This window comes from Labeo rohita, chromosome 24, assembly GCF_022985175.1.
Source record: "Labeo rohita strain BAU-BD-2019 chromosome 24, IGBB_LRoh.1.0, whole genome shotgun sequence".
NCBI classification, from domain to species: Eukaryota; Metazoa; Chordata; class Actinopteri; order Cypriniformes; family Cyprinidae; genus Labeo; species Labeo rohita.
The window spans coordinates 19,905,527-19,921,046 of NC_066892.1; the positions used below are offsets into that span (position 1 = coordinate 19,905,527).

Genomic DNA, 15,520 nt, shown 5'->3' on the forward strand with positions numbered 1-15,520 from the left:
CTTATAAATGGCAAAAAATTCTATGAATGGCAGGAAAGTGTTATCTCATAAATGGTGGAAAAACTCCATCAATGGCAGGAAAGCGTTGTCTCACAAATGACAGAAAATTCTGTCAATGGTGGGAAAGCATTGTCTCATAAATGATAGAAATTTCTGTCAATGGCAGGAAAGCTTTGCCTCACAAATGACAGAAGATTCAAGTAACGGTGAAAAAGAATTGTCTCATAAATTATGGAAAATTCTGTCAATAGCGGGAAAGGGTTCTCTCACAAAATACGTAAATTTCCGTCAGTGGTGGGAAAGCGTTGTCTCATAAATGCCGGAAAATTCTATCAATGGTGGGAAAGTGTTGTTTTGCAAATGACAGAAGATTCCGTCAGTGGCGGGAAATCATTGTCTCACAAATTACAAAAATTTCTGTTAATGGTGGGAAAGTGTTGTCTCACAGATGACAGAAATTAGAAAATTCTGCCAATGGCAGAAGAGCATTGTTTCATAAATGACAGAAAATTCCATCAATGCTAAGAAAACATTGTCTCATAAATGATGGAAAATTCCATCCATGCTGGGAAAGTGTTGGCTCACAAAAGACAGAAGAATCTGTAAATGATGGGAAAGCATTGTCTCAAATGATGGAAAATTCTATTGAAAAAAAGAAGAATTCAAGGCACTTCCTCTGGTCCAAAAAGTTAAAAAGCCTTTACTTATGCTCTGGCCATCTCAATACACATAAAAAATAAAACTCTGCACACTGATGCGTCAGTAAATAAATTACGGAAAATTCCATGAATGGTGGAAAAGAATTGTCTCACAAATGACCGAAGATTCCGTCAGTGGTAGGAAACCATTGTCTCATAAATAACAGAAAATTCCATCAATGGTGGGAAAGCATTGTCTCATAAATGACGGAAAATTCCATCCATGCTGGGAAAGCAGGAAAATTCTGTCAATGGCGGGAAAGCATTGTCTCACAAATTACAGAAGATTCTGTCAATAGTGGAATAGGATTGTCTCATAAATGATGGAAAATTCCATTAGTGGTGGGAAAGACTTGTCTTATGAATAACGGAAAATTCTGTCAGTGATAGGAAAGCGTTGTGTCACAAATGACAGAAGATTCCGTCAATGCTGAAAAACATTGTCTCACAAATGACACAAAATTCCGTCAATGGCGGGACAGGTGCTAGGTGAATGCTAGGGTTTTGTAGATGGTTGCTCAGACTTTTTCTAGCCGGTTTCTAGGGTGTTCTTGATTATTGCTTGGTCATTGCTAAGTGGTGTTACAGATGCTTTGTGGTTGCTTTGGCATAGGCAAGTGGTTGTCTAAGGCATGTATAAGAAGTAAGTCTATGAGTTGAGAGTTTTTTTTTTTTTAAATCTCATCAAATTTGGTAAATATGACACACAATTGTTGCCTTGTCCTCCTAAGTGTCCCAGCTTGGTGCCTGCCAAACAAATCCATACTGGAGTGCTGAGAAAATTTCACTTGCAAATTTCTCCCCAGGCCACTTTTTGCTTACTCAACAGTGAGCTAAGCCTTTTCCAGCAAACCAGGTTCTCCTGAAGCTTTTTGATCAACACAGACACCTTAAAATTGCTTAAATCTTGTAATTTTTTGACCTCATATGTCAGAATAAAGGCTCAAAGTGCATTGTGGGATAGCCGCATAGTCTTCCCCATGAATGCACAGCTGCCCAGTAGCGCTCATACCCTGAAGACTACAATTATGAGAAAAAAAGCAATGGAATCTGAAAAGCTTTTGTCCCCAGAGACCTAACGGATATTGGATTGTACTCTTCCTGAGCTGCCACGATTGTAGGTGTTCACCTGAATCACTGACAACTGCTGATCCTTCAGGAAGGATTCAATGAGTGCGGTAACTGAGCTCATTATTTGGAGAGCTCGCAAAATCCTGAGGAAAACTAAATATACGCTCTAACTGCTTAGTGGTCTTGGATGACCTTTCTCTCTCCCTCTCTTTCCTGTTTAGCCCCGGCTGGCCTGAAATCTAAATCCAGTCCCTTTTTTGTCAATAATTCACGGCCTTTTCACGGCCACTATAATCCTCTTTCGAAGGGCATGGCATAGACAATCAGCAAAACTTGATTGTGTATATGCGTATGCGTGTTCATTTGTGTGTGTGTGTACACGGTTATCACCCATAATCCTCATGGATGCTGACTGTTTTAGATATGGGTCAGTTTGTTGCAGTCGAAGAGAAAATGAGGTGAGAGAGACAGGAAGCAAAAAGGCATACATCATATTGTAGTTTTAATACGACAATGTTATATGTAGTTTATAGTGTTTCTATGAGCACTTGTGGTCTATAAACTCTAAAACCCATTTTTACATTTTCTTAATTTTAATTAATATACCATACATGTATATTCATCAAAATGTAGTAAAAAAAAAAACATTTTAAAGGGATAGCTCACCCAGAAATGAAAATTCTGTCATTAATTACACACTCTCATGTCATTCCAAACCAGTTAGACCTTAGTTCATCTTCAGAACACAAATTAAGATATTCTCTGACCTTGCATAGACAGCAATGCAACTGACACAATTAAGGCCCAGAGAGGAAGTAAGGACATCATAAAAATAGCCCATGTGACATCAGTGGTTCAACCGTAATATTAAGAAGATATGAGAATACTTTTTTGTGTGCAAAGAAATCAAAAATTACTTTAATCACCACTGATGACTGATCTCCTTAATACCCTTCTGGGCCTTGAACGTGGTAGATGCGTTGCTGTCAATGCAGGGTCAGAAAGCTCTTAGATTTCATCCAAAATATCTTAATTTGTGTTTCAAAGATGAATGAAGGTCTTACTGCTTTGGAACAATAGGGTAAGGGTAAGTAATTAATGACAGAATTTTCATTTTTGGGTAAACTATCCCTTTAAATATTTTTTGTATTAGAATGGCTGACTCCTTTCTCTTTGTTGAGGCAGATTTCATAGTTAGAATTGTATGTATCCAAATCACACACAATTAAATATTTTCATACTTTTGCTTTAAAGGAGAAGTCCACTTCTAGAACAACAATTTACAGATAATGTACTCAGCCCCTTGATATCCAAGATGTTCATGTCTTTCTTTCTTCAGTTGTAAAGAAATTGTGTTTTTTGAGGAAAACATTTCAGGATTTTTCTCCATATAATGGACAGATATGGTGCCCCGAGTTTGAACTTTCAAAATGCAGTTTAAATGCGGCTTCAAACGATCCCAAATGTGGTTATAAATGGTCCCAGCCGAGAAGGAAGGGTCTTATCTGGCAAAACAATCAGTTATTTTTATAAAAACAATACAATTTATATACTTTTTAATGTCAAACGCTCATCTTGTCTTGCTCTTCCTGACCTTTGTTTTTGTTCCGGTTCATGACAGTTATGGTACGTCAAAAAACAACTTCAACTTCAAAACCGTCCTATATCGCTGTTTTACTTTTTTTGTTAAGGGTGTTTGATCTTCTTTGCATGTTCACTCTGCAAAGACTGGGTCGGAACTTCTGCAGCAATGTAGGATGATTTTAAAATTATTTTGAAGTTGAGGGAGAAAATACGAGTTTTTCAACATACCCTAACTGACTTGAGCCAGAATACACAGAGTTCAGGGAGAGAAAGGCAAGACGAGTGTTTGAGATTAAAAAGTATTTTAGTTGTATTTTTTTAATGAAAATAACCGATCGTTTTGCTAGATAAGACCCTTGTTCCTCGGCTGGGATTGTTTACAACTGTATTTGGGATTGTTTGAAGACGCAGTTAAACTGAATTTTGGAAGTTCGAACATATCAGTCCATTATATGGAGAAAAATCCTGAAATGTTTCTTCAAATAACACAATTTCTTTACGACTGAAGAAAGAAAGACATGAACATCTTGGATGACAAGGGGGTGAGTACATTATTTGTAAATTGTTGTTCTGGAAGTGGACTTCTCCTTTAAAAATTACAAATTTAGCTTCACTGGACATTTTTATAGTTAAATATTCTATTCAGAAGTGATATTTGCATCACTTGTCACTTGTTTTGTTCACCAGTTTAACTTTTGAAAACACTTTAAAATTGTTTGGTGTGGTGAAAATGTATGAATCTTTGTGACAATTTGAACATATAAAATAATTTCCACATTAAATATTGAAATTATTTCACTTTTTGTCTAGATCTTAATAGATTTCAGAATGGAGCAATTAAAGTTTTTTTTGTATGATATATTTTCCTATTTCAAGATCGAAAGACAAACTCATGAAAAAAACATTTATGTAAATATAGCTGATGAAGGCATGGTAAAAAACTTTTCAAGACAGTTTCTTCATATAACAAAATGAAAATCCATAGTTCAACCCCTAGGACACGAAAGTTGAAGAAACACCTGATTGTATCTTCGATACACTTCCTGCTAATTTTCTGACTGCACCAAGTTCTTCTGGTAGAATTACATTAGTATAAACTGTAGCTCAGCGTCTTGGTTTCTTGTTTCTGTTGAACTGCAGAGGTTGAGTATGCTGATGCATGTTAAAGCGGACAACTCAAGCATTCAACTCGATCGTGTTGATAACACCACAGCACTGTAGATTTCAGATAAGACTTCTTTTTGTTTCCTGTCATCCTATCCTTCCAGCACTCTCGCTTTCTTTCCATCCCCATATCTCTTTCTGTATGTTTTGCATAGGTCACAGCCAATTTCTCCAGTCTTTTTAATCCTTATTTTTGCATAATGATGCATAATTCATGGGGAGCCTGTGAATATGAATGAGCGTGGCAGTGTCATGGCATAAGAGTGAGTTTTTTAGTGGAGTCATGAGGGTCACTAATGTAGCGGACACCTCTTCAGACACGACTGTCTCCAAACATGCCGACTGAAACTCAATCTTCACTTTAGTCTGAGGGCAATGCTAAAGTTCATTCGCAATCCTCATTAAATGCACATTGAGAGTGTATCAGTTTTCCGTTCTCCTCAGGGGCCAGGGTGAGGGTGTAAGTGGAAAAAATGGATGTGGGAGAGAGAGATTGATGAAGTGTGACAACATGCTTCATGTTGACTTTAGAGCAAAAATGTATTTTCCAATATGAATATACTCTAAAAAATATTCACTGAAGTTAAAGTGTAACAACTGGTCCCGTTCTCATTTCACTTTGTGTGAATTAAAAATCTTGTTGAGAGAACAGTGTTTTACACAGCGTAAGTGTTTTTGGGAAATATTAGCTTAAAATCATGCACAGATGTACACTTTGAAAAGCCATCTGGGCACCTTTGACATACTATTTCCAATGTACAATTGGACGTTTTAATCCTAATCTCGCATTAGTATAGTATCTCTTCTTTAACCATTATTTCAATCTCTTTATTCAGTTTTACTGCATTTCTCTTACTACTTATGTAAGCTGTTCATAGGTTCTCAACATATTTACCCAGGCTTCAGGTGTAGCCTGACCTTCAAGATATTTGCAAGACTTAAGCTCTATTTAGGCTGTCATGCGTTCATCTATAACCACATTTGTGAGACACCATCAGCCACCTAGTGTGTATAATAGCCATATGCATATAAATAGGTGTTCATCTTTTCATGCATACCATGTGTTGTTGATGTTGATTGAACTTGTTGGTGGGAGCCCACAGCATGCTGACGGGGAGGTGTGAAGCTGGAGTGGATGATGTGTCCCAGCTGAGCGTGAAATTGAAATCACTCCCAACAGCAGGGGCAAAAAGAGAGTGAGAAAGAAAGACAAAGGTAGACACAGACAGACAGATAGATAGATAGACAAAAAACAAACAGGCAGATAGATAGCTTTTCATTAATCAGTGGAAGTGATCAATCATTTTGAACGTTCTTAAAGTTTTTGTGTCCGTATTTGGCCCGTACAAGCCCCACTAGGGAACCCCAGTATATATCTGACTCCAGTATTCCAATACACTATAATTAATCAAACAGCCATGTGGTAAACTGGACAGATTCTGTAGTTCCTTCATAAAACAAACCATACAGAGAAAAAAAACTGGTTGCATCCATATTCGCACAGCCCAACAACTATAATCACTATATCCACAACTCTCTACCAGTGCTGCCAATACTCCTGTAATCCTTGTAACTTTAACCACCATCTGTTTAACTCATCCTCCATCTCACCTTGGGACCACCAAACATCCACCATCCACAGATGTTGTCATTCGCTGTTACATATTTATGAAATGCTCATAAATCTTATTATATGTGTTCACATTTCTCTGTGGCTACGTTCACACTGCAGGCAAATGTGGCCCAAATCTGATTTTTTTTTTTTTGCTCACATGTGACTCAGATCTATTTTTGTCATAGCAGTGCGAACAGCACAAACCGCATGGAATCTGATCTTTTTGATTCTGATTTGTGCCACTTCCATATGTGCTACTAAATCCAACAGGTCAGATGTTTTGCAATGCAAGTCATGTCGGAATTCACGCAACGTTTATGTCACTCTTTATTGACATTTGTAATAATTCTGCGATTTTTACATACCCAAAGTGATCAAGACAGTTGCGAAGGTAATCAGCTGAAGTACAGTGATGTGTCAGAACACATAATTACAGTGACAACTCTACATGCTAGCAAAACATGAGGGCTCATATCATAAAAGTTTAAAAACTCTGTTGTCTTTTGTCACATCCTTGTCTTTATTTTTCATATTGCCTGTGCATAATTTCACTGTCTTCCGCAGCAGATCACACTATAAATAAACGCATAATCGCTTACTTTATGTCCTCCGTGTTTACTTCTGTATGACAGCATGTTGCGCAAGTGTTGCCAAGTACAAAGTTTCCCCGCGGAATCGGGATACTTTTTCCACTGTTGCCGCAGGTTGCTTTTTAACTTTGTGGGTTGACGCGACCCCACTAACATGATATTTACCCCACTGAACATGGTTGGGCTAGTTTTGGATTAGTTTTGAGAAGCAATTGGGCTGATTTTGTTGTGAAAACCTGGAAGCCCTGTTCGTATCATTCTTTTGCACATACGGGCCAGTTCAGAACTATGATCTGTTTGCACTGGAAATCTGATATTGGCCACATTTAAAACAACAATGTGAACAGCTATTCAAAAAAAATCTGAGAAAAATATCAGAATTGAGCACTAAGGCTTGCAATGTGAACCTAGCCTATGTGTCATTGGCTTATAAGGTTAAAGGGATAGTTCACAAAAACTCTTAAAATTCTGTCATTAATTACTCACTCTCATGTTGTTCCAAACCTGTAAGACCTTCGTTAATCTTTGGTACACAAATTAAGATATTTTTGATGAAATCCAAGAGCTTTCTGACCCTGCATAATTAAAATAGTACATGTGACATCTGTAGTTCAACCTTAATTTTATAAAGATATGACAATACTTGCAGGGTCAGGAAGCTTTTGGATTTCCTCAAAAATATCTTAATTTGTGTTCTGATAAATGTGATCACTTGTTTCTGCTTCTTCTTCACTGTGTTTTTGATCCAGATGCTCAATACTCTTTCATAAGGTGTGTAATAGCACCTCCTACCATACACCATTGAAAACATGGAAAGCTGGAAAATCAGGTCAATGGCTGGAAAGCCTTGTCTCCTAGATGATGTAAAATTCTGTCAATGGTGAGAAAGAGTTATAACCACCATTATGTAGATTCCCCGTCATGCTGCCAAAACTGTTCTGATGCACTGAGGCATAGACTCCACAAGACCTCTGAATGTGTCTTTTGGTTTCTGGTTCCAAGACAGCAGATCCTTTAAGTCTTGCAAATTTCGAGGTGGGGCCTCCATGGATCAGGACACCCATAGGTGCTTTGTCAGATTAAGATCTGGGCAATTTGGAGGCCAAAGTAACCCCTTGTATTCTTCTTGAATTCTTGCATGGTGCATTATCCTGCCGAAGTAGTGGTTAAGGCTAGAAGGGAGACAGCTCTGGCTACTGAGCTATAAAACAGAATCTAATAGGTAGAAAAATTAATTTCATTGTTAGTTTCCGGTCTGAGCTGTATCCCTTCTAGCCAAAATTCTAGCCAAAAGTAGGCCACTGTCATGAAAGGGTGTAAATGGTCTGCAACAATCTATAGGTAGGTGGTAGGTTTGTGTGTCGAAGGGCCATCCACATAAATGCCAGAACTCAAGAATTCCCAGCAGAACATAACACCTCCTCCACTGGCCTGCCTTATTCCCATAATGCACCCTGCTGTCATATCTTTTCCAATTAAACATTACACACACCCGGCCATCCCTGATCTAAATGAAAACATGATTTTTCAGACCAGCCTTTTTCTATTGCTTCATGGTCCAGTTCTGATGCTCACATCCCCATTGTAGGTACTTTGTTTGTGCTTTGCTCTGGACAAGGTTCATTATGGACACTCTGACCGGTCTGAGGCTATGCAGCCCCATGCACAGTAAACTGCGATGCCCTGTGCTCTGTTGTAGTGTTCAGTGTGAGTGGAATGGAGTGACAGAGAACGTTATACTCCAATTTAGTTCCACTCCGGGTTTTCCATTTCACACTTCACACTTATTGATGAAACCTATAAAAAAATAGAAACTCTTACACAGGAAAATAATGTGGTCAGATTTACTTTGAAACAATTTTAACTTAAAGGGGTCATCGGATGCAAACTTCACTTTTACATGTTGTCTGAACATTAATGTGTATTGGCAGTGTATGTACAAATCCATGCAGTGGTTTTTAATTAATCTGTAAAAATAATATCCCCTTTTTCAAATCAAGCCATTTTCAGATGCCTGTCAGTGTGGCGTCACACTGACAGAGGCCGCTCCCATCCCCCAGAATGGGATAATTTTTGCAGAGCTCATTTTGACAAGGTAAAAAGGGTGTTGTTTACACAACCACTGAGAATTTTTAACCAAAGTATATTATAGACTTTTCATTAAGACCCTACAGAATCATATCAACTTGGGCATCCGATGACCCCTTTAAAATTTCTATTTTAATAAATTTCACAAATAATTACAATGAAATGGTGCACATTGTAACACAATAAATTAAATGTGACTTTTTTATGTAGAAAGACTGAAATGGTATTTTCTTGTAAAACATACTCCAGTAATCTTTGTTTAATTTCCAACATTAAAAAATCATTTTGTACAGTTGGGTAAAACACCTCACAAAAGTTCCCCACTCTGCTTCCACTCTGCTTAAACACTTTGGTCTAGAAATATTAAGCCAATCAGTTTAGAGGTCCGGAACTTATATAATATCCAATACATGACTGCAGGTGGTGGGAACTTAAACTACACGTGTACTCTGTCTGGAGCTTGAACTCAAGAACAATGTCTTTCAAGGGATTCAGATAGGTGTAAAATGAAAGGTTCACACTAGTTCTTTTCTAGATGGTGTGTGCTTTCTCTCTGTCTGCCTATTGCTTTCATGTTTTTACCCCTCACTTCTGTCCCTGGCGAGAGCATTTGGAAGCTCAACTGTCAGTTTGTTGCTTTGATTTTCTCACTGTGCAAGTCTAGCCCACAGACAGCCTTCTGCTCTACTCACAAACACACATACACACATGAATACTACATGAATAAATAGAGCACCAAACCACTGAAATTGCTCAAATGTTCAAAGCTATGTGAATATATTCATGGTCGACTCAGCCGTGTGAACAGCTTAAGGTCAATGAAAAACAGCTTTGCTGCAGTGCCTGATAGCGGAGCATTTGAACATATGAACATATGTAAACATATTAACTTTAATCTTAACATTTGAACTATTGGCTATAGTAGTAAAAATGTACAGTCACACATATTTATAATAAAGTCCTAGTACCCGCAGAGAGCCTCATAAATCATTAAACTGTTATATAAGTCATTGTAATGGTTTGTGTGCAGGGGCGTAGTAAACATCTCAGAAGTGAAAAGTGATAGAATATGCACCAAAATTTGCTTATGGCTTGTTCATTGTTATCTTTTCTTGTTTGTTTGTTTGTTTGTTTGTTTGATTTTTGTTTTTTGTATCCTACTTGTATTGTCATGAGCAAATTATGTTTTATGCAAAGAAAACCGAGAGATTATAGTCAGAGAGCATGATTAATATAGTAGTCTGTAGATTATATATAGTTATATAATAAAAATTATTTGTTAATTATTGTATAATACAATATAATACCATTTAAAGGGTCGGGGTCAATTCGTTTTTTTTCTTTGTAAAAAAAATGTATTAGAATGTATTATTAAATAGCATAAAATGTAAGTTATTCCTATGATTTATATATATATGTGTGTATGTGTGCATATATATATATATATATATATATATATATACAGTACCGTTCAAAAGTTTGGGGTCAGCACATTTTTATTGTTTTTTTTTTTTTTTTTTTTTTTTTTTTTTTTAAGAAATTAATACTTTTATTCACCAAGGATGTATTAAGTTAATAATTATAAGTTTATTAAAAGTTAATAATAAATAATTTACATTGTTATAAAATATTTATATTTTGAATAAACACTGTACTTTTTAAACTTGTTATTCATGAAAGAATCCTGAAAAAAAAAAAAAATCACAGGTTCCAAAAAATATGTGGCAGCACAACTGTTGATATTATCCAACATTGATCATTCTAATAATAAATCCGCATATTAGAATGATTTCTGAAGGATCATGTGACACTTAAGACTAGAGTAACAGCTGATAAAAATTCAGCTTTTCATCACAGGAATAAATTCTATTTTAAAGTATGTTAAAATAAAAAACATTATTTTATATTGTAAAAACATTTTTTTTTCTATATTTTTAATCAAATAAATGCAGCCTTGATGAGCATAAGAGACTTCTTTAAAACTATTTCAAGTCTTACTGACCCCAAACTTTTGAACGGTAGTGTATATATGTGTGTGTATATATATATATATATATATATATATATATATATATATATATATATATATATATATATATATATATATATATATATATATATATATATATATATATATTTTTTTTTTTTTTTTTTTTTTTTTTACCTAAATGTGTCCTTGCTGAATAAAGTTGTCTTTCAGTTAAAAAAAAAAAAAATCCCAAACTTTTGAATAGTTGCCTATATTGAGAAGCATATATTTATAAACTATTTCCCAGTTCTACAGGCGTCATTACATGTTGTTGTTGTTGTTGTTGTTGTTGTTGTTGTTGTTGTTTTTTGTTTTTTTGTTTTGCCAGTTATTATTATATGTTTCTCAAGGTTTACTTATAATGTTAATAAAGTGTTTTTTTTTTTTTTTTTTTTTTTTTCAAAAAAAAATCTCATTCTGACCTTCTGCCTAAAACGACCCGTTTGAAGGGGTGGGTCCTTTATAACTTGTCAACAACTGCCTACTGTTATGATTGGCTAACATCATTGAATAGGAATCAGTATCAACGCCCCCTTGCTATTGCATGTGAGAGTTCTAACAACGTTCAAAATAAAACTGTCATTTCCAGACAAACATTATGAAGTAATTTACTTACCATTTGTGATGCAGCTGCAGTCAGATCTAGTAACACTTCATCTTTCAACAAATGTTTCTTTGTGAACTCTCCATGAGACTGTGCCTCATTTACAAAATAAAATTCTCTGAACAATCCTCAGCCATTAAAAATAAACTGTCCACTATTCACTACTGATGTCTGTACAAAGACATGAAGAACTGTTTAAACTAAACGCGTCAAAGTGAACTTTCTTACACTCCATTTGTCCAACTGACGACAGACAAGCGCATGGACTGTGTCAGAAAGCGAACGCACATCTGCATACGTCACCTTGCACCTCGAATCCAAACAAGCTGTTTTCTGAGGGTTATTACTTAAATGTGTTTTTCTTAATGAGAACATTTTATGTTATGAAACTTGCAGGATGTATTAACCATACTAAGACCTCTTCTATGTCAAAGATCAAGGAAATTTGGTTTATGTCATGACCCCTTTATTAAATTAACTTGAAAAAAATTAAATTTACAGAATTATTTTCTCTTGTTTTGACACATCCATTGCTTTGTAAAAGTATTAAACAACAATCTTTCTGGTAGCCGAAAAAAACATTTTAGTTTTGTCAAACTGCAAAATGCAAGGCTTCTTTTTATTATATACATGTATTTTGATTTTGACATGACATTTTGTTTTTTTGTTTTTCAGTAAGACAGACATCCTGCATGGAGGAAATGAGGAAAGAATTAAACACAGCAAGGAAAAGGATGAGTAAAAAGAAAGAATAAATCAGGTGAGTTTATGGATGCGTTTCCATCCCATCTGAAGAGAGCATTTTCCAGAGAATAAGCTATTTTTTCATTGTCAAAATTGCTCCAGTGTACAGAAATGTTTGCTCCCTGGATATTCCCAGAATGCTCTGTCGAAGCCAGGCTACGCATTATGTTCACATATGTGTTGTCAGGTCTGGTTAAAGAATGAGTTCAAGTTTAAATGTATGAAGACAAAGCCTTATTTTGTCCTTAAACCAATTCTGTTTTTAATCTTTAATTTCTAATGTTAATGAATGGGAAACTAATGTTATATATAACTATAATAATAATTTTTAATTAGAGTTAAATATTAGCGTTGGCAGTAGATTACAGATGCCTCCCCTTTTTATTTGTATTTGTTTATTCATGTATGCTCCTTAATTTTGTACTTAGTAGTATTATTATTATGATAGTATGTTACGCGTATTTCATAGCAGCTTTCATAAGAGTGCTATAGAGTGATATTGTTGATTAAAAACCAGCCATGTTTTAATGTGTGACCTCGCAATTGTCCCGCAGGTAATTGAGTCATCTGTGTCTTAGTTTCTAATTAATCTGATGCCTGAATTAGTGATCATGATATAGTCATAGGAAACTAGAAATAGGTGTTTAACCAATGAAAGGTGTTTTGAGACACCAGCAGCTGTTTGATATGAGTATATTTATATTTTTTCAATATTCGGTTTTTGACAAAAAGAGAGTAAGAAAATAGAAAGGAGATAAACCTGAAACCTAGTAAAATTGAGTTACATGTGCACTTCTAGCAATCGTTACAGATTCCAGATGGTAATTTGTTCTCATCCACTTGTATCTGACATCACACAAGTACATTATTTCATAAAAACTGATAGTGGAATATTATCAGTTAAAACTGTGTTGTACAGCAATGAGGTTTCCAAAAGCAGTTATTTCTGTATCTGTAATCATTGATTTTCCAGAAATTGGGAAGTGTGGATAAGTCCTTAATTTGGAACCACGAATGTAGTACACCATGAAATTTCTTTCAGTACCCCATCTGCTTGCACACACACATACAAGTGGTCTTTTATAACTGCTTTTGAAAGACTGAAATTTGGTGGCCGAGCAGCTGTTGTGCCAAAGGATTTGATCAGGTGACTGCAGACGTAAATGTGCTGAACCTCCACAGCCTCCCACATCCATAGTCTTGTGAGAGAAAGAACATCTCACATCTACCTGATGTAAGCTGAAGCACACTGAAAGAGATTTTTAATTAACTGCCAACCAAAACACAAAACACACACACACACATTTCATTCCAGCACATTCGACTGAAAGACAAAAACACATATTGGCATTATGTTTGTCAATCCATTCCATTTTCTTTATTAAGCTTATAACAAAGTCAATACATGTTTTTAAAACAATGGACAGCTATATACACACACACACACACACACTTACATACAAGTTATATATAAATATATAAGTATATAACAAAATGGCAAAAAGCAGCTTTGAGACAGCAGACACAAAGGATTATTTTCAAATTTTGTCTGTTCGCTGTAGTAGTTCTGAGGACATCTCATGCTAACAGCTTCCATCAGTCTGTCTGCTGTCTGTGTCTAATAGAACTGGAGACTCACGCTGGCAGGTAGGAAGCTCAGAGAACAGGATTAGAGGATACAGGAGACAATCCATGTCGGACACACACACTGTGAAGTCAGCTTCACTTCATTGTCTGAGACGGATCAGACTAACCCTTGTGCTGCCAGATTTTTGCTTTTACAGTCGCTATGGCAGCCGGCCTGACTGCAGCGAGGGATGCTAAGATGCTGTTTTGTGAGCTGTAGCAAAAGATTCAGTGGCTTTTATGATGCCTTTAGTCACTGTTATATTGCATACAGACACACACATATAGTGCTTCAACAATAGCTGCATGAACCCAAGCACATCTGTCAGAGCAAAGCACAGGAAACGATTCTCTGATGAGGCTCTGGATGAGCTGCTTCTGTATATTGTTTATGATTTGTGGATGATTTCCCATCACAATGTGAGGCTACAATTGCTTTCTTCATTAAATAATAATATGTCAATTATTTATTTGATTAGTTGTCTTTAAAAGGAACATCAGATGCCTATTTTCCACAAGTTGGTATGCATCTTTATGAAATGCCTGCTTTAACTTTGGTTAAAATTCATCAATGGTCATGTAAAACAACACCCTTATTACCTTCAAAAACAGCTCTTTCCATAGCAAGTCGTTTTGGTGCATGTTTCTTTAAATGCTAATGAGTTCTGCACATCCCGCCCCTCTCTTCCATATTTTTTTTTTTTATTTATTTGTATTTGGTGACAAGTTACCATTAAAAACAAAACTAATGCATTCTCAGTGGCTCTGATGTCAGGAGAAAATGAAAAATCTTATGCCTGTTTCACACCGCAAGCTTGAGCTTCACATCAGCATAACTACATTGTCACAGCAGCTGAAGACTCTCTATAGTTCTCACACTGGAAGCATTTATACAGCATCACAACAGTGGCTGCTCATGCTTGTAGTGTTAAACCGGCCCTCTTTTCACATTCACATTCAACTACAAAACTCTTGCATTGTTTACAGAATGTTGTTGTCGCTACAGCTGCTCAAGCACTTAGAAAATGGCGGACAGCATACAACTGGCTGATGGCTGAAATGTGCCAATATGGGACAGTCTGTCAGCAGTCAAGGGCGGGGCTTGAGCAGTGTGATGTCATACTGCTCAGAAAATCTAAACAGCTTGTTAATTGAGACTGTTAAGGTTTTTTGGGGCTACAAAATGTGAATGGATATTTGTCATTGTAGGGTGGTTGTGTCCACACTGTTAAGACACATTTATATGCAAACACCATGTAAAAGTGAATTTTGCATTTTTTTTTTTTAAGAAAAACAATGTAATATTTATTTGCATATAAAGTACTTATACATTTGCATATGTAAGTATAACATAAAAAAAAAAAAAAATAAATGCTTGTGTTCTCAGCATGTACTGGGACATGAATAAAATTGTTGTTATTGTTAACAACAACTAAATCACTTAAAAATTACTTTTCAGTAATTGAAATAAATCTGTCATAAAAAAAAAAAAGATTGATGAAAAAGTGCTTTGAAAAAGTAAATGTTGCTCTGGTAAAACGTACTCGGTTACTAACGTAACCTTAGTTCCCTAAGATAAGAGAACGTGTACTGCAGTGCTAGATGCTATGTGGAAAACTCCTTTTTTTCCGATCACTGAAGCCTTTTACAGTCACACAGTGTAACTGTACGGCCGTTGGTTAGTGCAGTGAAATAAAAACGAAGAGT

General features: G+C 35.8%; 1 protein-coding gene across 7 annotated transcripts in view; it reads left to right on the forward strand.

Moving 5' to 3' along the window:
- Positions 1–15,520, forward strand: part of dlgap1b (discs, large (Drosophila) homolog-associated protein 1b) — a 138,756-nt gene that overhangs the window by 33,106 nt on the left and 90,130 nt on the right. For all 7 annotated transcript variants that reach the window (XM_051098116.1, XM_051098121.1, XM_051098119.1 and 4 more), the window contains one exon: positions 12,119–12,203. The gene's annotated coding sequence lies outside the window, so the exon portion shown is untranslated. The remainder of the gene's footprint in view (positions 1–12,118; positions 12,204–15,520) is intronic.